We start from the raw sequence: 3,218 nt of genomic DNA, 5'->3' as shown, positions 1-3,218 counted from the left end.
TAAATTAATTTATTTAAATAACATTAGAAATTTAAAATTTAGTTCCTCAGTTGCACTGCATAGATCTAGAACATTTCCATCATTACAGATAGTTCTATTGGATGGCACTGGTCTAAGAGACGCACTAGGATAGAGAATACGAAGTCTTAGTTCTCAGTTTGCATTCCTAATTCCAATTCACATATTGGAATCCTCTTGCCCATGTTCCATAAGATTACTTGTATCCTTATAATTCTCACCTGCCACTCTACCTCTCCCACACTATCTTTTTCTTGACATAGATTTCAGTCCTCGTTTTACTTTTTATATTCAAAAGAATCTTAACTAATTACATTGACTGATATTAATAATAAAAAAGAACCATTACAATGTATTGAGGGCTTATGTGCATGAACACTATGCCTTAGCATTTTGTATTCATGCTTTTATTTAATCTTCATAGGAACCTTACAATATAGATTTTTTATCTCCATTTGACAGCTGAAGGAACCAAGGCATAAAGAGGTTAAGCGAGTTGTCCAAGGTCACAGAGCCGGGAGGTTGATAAAGTAGGAATGGAATTAATCTTCCATCTCCAGTGATTGATGCACAGGAAGCTGGCCTGACTTCTAACCATGGAAGCAGACTGTGAAAAGTGGCAGATATTCTACCCTGGGACATGGTGAGTAGGAACTACAAGTATGAAACTTCTTTAGATATCTCTGGATTCTTGGACACCTTCTTGGGGCCACTGGTCTGGTTCCAATCATTTCTCTGCCTAGCTTTTTTTTTTTTTTTTTTTCCCATTAAAGAACAGGAAGTTTGAGAAGTGACAGGGAATGGGCACAGGCTGACTGTGCTGGGAAGAAAGAGCCCATCAGGAGCAAACCGTATGTCCTGTGAACCCAGGGATCTGCCAGCAAAATTCCCTGATGCTAGAACTCTGGTTAGAGAACGTAAGTCGTGTGCTGATTGTTGTCGGAAGCCAAGTTTGGTGAGGGGGAGGGGAGTCAGCACATACTTCTCTGCTGAACTCCATTTCCCATTTGGTTTGGCAGCTTGTTTTTCATGAAATGAGGCCAATCCAAGAATTCCATGTCAACATCGCTCCTTTTACTGGAACCGCAAATGCAGCCCCTTGGGACCTGGCTGTATCTCTGGGCAGACTTCAAAAACAACTCCTTTTTACTTTGAAATCATAACAGTCTTCTAAGAGCTACCCACTTCCTTACCTTTTTTTTTTTTTCCTCTCCGAGGAAGAAAGTAAGGGCCAGGGTTTGTGGGCTGCAGCACCCCAGGATTTACTGTTGGCATAGAAGGCCTCTGGGCTGGCCAGACCAAGGGGGTTCTCCTGGACTCTGCTGTCGTTTTTCCTTTCTTGTGCTTCCAAGGCCTCGTGGTTCCTTCCTGCCTGTTTGTCTTTCTTCCAGGACCAGCTTGATGAGTAGGCATGGCCTTCCCCAACCCCCTCTTCATCCTCATCATGAGCTGCCCTCATCCTGTGACTTCAGGGGGCTTGCAAAAGATGCTGTCACATCTGAAATCCTCTTGCCATCAGTGACTAAAGCCCTTCCCCAAAGGAAAGGAGTCCCTTTTTAGCTGCTCCAACACTTGACAGCCCAGCTGGGGGTAGGGATGGGCAGGAGGGTAGGAGGAAAGCAGGCATGTTTAGTGAAGGGGAGTAATAGTGGTTAGTGATTAGTGAACAGTAAAAAATGGACTTATTGGTGAGTGCTACATACTGATAGGTCAACAATGAGGCTTGCTGCACGCAAGGTTTTTTCCAGAAAAGAAGAGGAAGAGACTTTTTTACAGCCTGTCCCCTGGGGCATAGGATGACCTAACCCCAGGTCGCCTTTCTCTAGCAAGGCTTCTGCAACTCCTGACCCATTCAAGCATGGATATGTGTCCTCTTCCGTGTCTTCATAACATCCTGTTCTTCTCTCCTTCATGGCTTTAAGTACCCAGTTATTGCCTCTTCGATTTCCTGCCTTCCTGACAAAATTGTCTTCCTGTTTTTCCTGTGCACCCAGTACTCTTATGTGTACACAGTGAGGCTAACAAACACCTCCCTTTGTTGAGTGAATGAATGAATACTTGCTGTTCCTTGAAGTGCTTGGGGAGGAGCACATGAGGGAGCGGTACAGTTGTTATTGTGTGCACTAACCAAAATTGAGGCTCTATTCAATTTTTGTGGTTACTGGTTATGTAGTGTGCTTGGGGTGTGAATCTGGGCTCCATCACTTACTAGGCATGTGCTTGGCCAAGCTGTTTAATGTTGGTGCCATTTCTTCATTTATAAAATAGGGATGATGATCTATCTGTGTATCTATCTACTGTTCTTTTGTGAGAAATAAATAAGTTAATATATCTAAAGTCTTTAAAACAAAGTCTGATATATAATAAGCTCTTAATAAATGTCAGCCTAAGACATTTTTCAAAGCCCTAGAAGAGAGTCGCTCTTTAAGCTGCCATCATTTGTTGCTGACTTCCTGTATTCCCTCCTCACGGACCTCCTCCTATTGCTCTAAGGTACTGGTCGATTCTTGCCTCAGAGCTTTTGCATCTCTCTTCTTCTTACCTGGCATGCTCTTCCCCAGATAGTCATGTGACTTCCTCCTTTACTTCATGTAGGTCTTTGCTAAAGTATTATTTCTTCAGAAGCCTTCCCTTTAGACCCTATCTAAAAGAACACTTTGGGTTTTATCTCATGTGTATAGTATATAGTATTATAGTGCCAGACACAGTATTTGTTGTTTTTTTTTTTAATTTTTTTTTCAATGTTTTTATTTATTTTTGGGACAGAGAGAGACAGAGCATGAACGGGGGAGGGGCAGAGAGAGAGGGAGACACAGAATCGGAAACAGGTTCCAGGCTCCGAGCCATCAGCCCAGAGCCTGACGCGGGGCTCGAACTCACGGACAGCGAGATTGTGACCTGGCTGAAGTCGGACGCTTAACCGACTGCGCCACCCAGGCGCCCCCAGACACAGTATTTGTATATTACTTTGAGTTTTGTTTGTATCCACACTAAAATGTCAGCTCCAAGAAGGTAGGGACTTTGCCTTACTCACTCTATCATTCCTAGTGCCCTATAGAATGTTTGCCAATAGCAAGTGCTTAGAAATAGTTGGTGAATGGATGGGCAGATGGATAGATGGATGCATGGATGAATGGGTGATTGGGTAGGTGGGTGGGTGGATGGATGAGTAGGTAGGTGGGTGGGTGGATGGTAGATGG

General features: G+C 43.4%; 1 long non-coding RNA gene across 1 annotated transcript in view; it reads left to right on the top strand.

Moving 5' to 3' along the window:
- Positions 1-485: 485 nt before the first annotated feature.
- The window catches only part of LOC121027285 (uncharacterized), a 22,700-nt gene continuing 19,967 nt past the window's right edge, over positions 486-3,218 (top strand). Inside the window, exons 1-2 of the long non-coding RNA XR_005788642.1 lie at positions 486-661; positions 792-935. This is a non-coding gene — a long non-coding RNA (uncharacterized LOC121027285). The remainder of the gene's footprint in view (positions 662-791; positions 936-3,218) is intronic.

This window comes from Herpailurus yagouaroundi, unplaced genomic scaffold (assembly GCF_014898765.1).
Source record: "Herpailurus yagouaroundi ecotype Mexico unplaced genomic scaffold, PumYag 77, whole genome shotgun sequence".
In the NCBI taxonomy this organism is placed as follows: Eukaryota; Metazoa; Chordata; class Mammalia; order Carnivora; family Felidae; genus Herpailurus; species Herpailurus yagouaroundi.
Note: the sequence above shows the minus strand (reverse complement) of the source record. Positions and strands in the feature narration are given on the sequence as shown.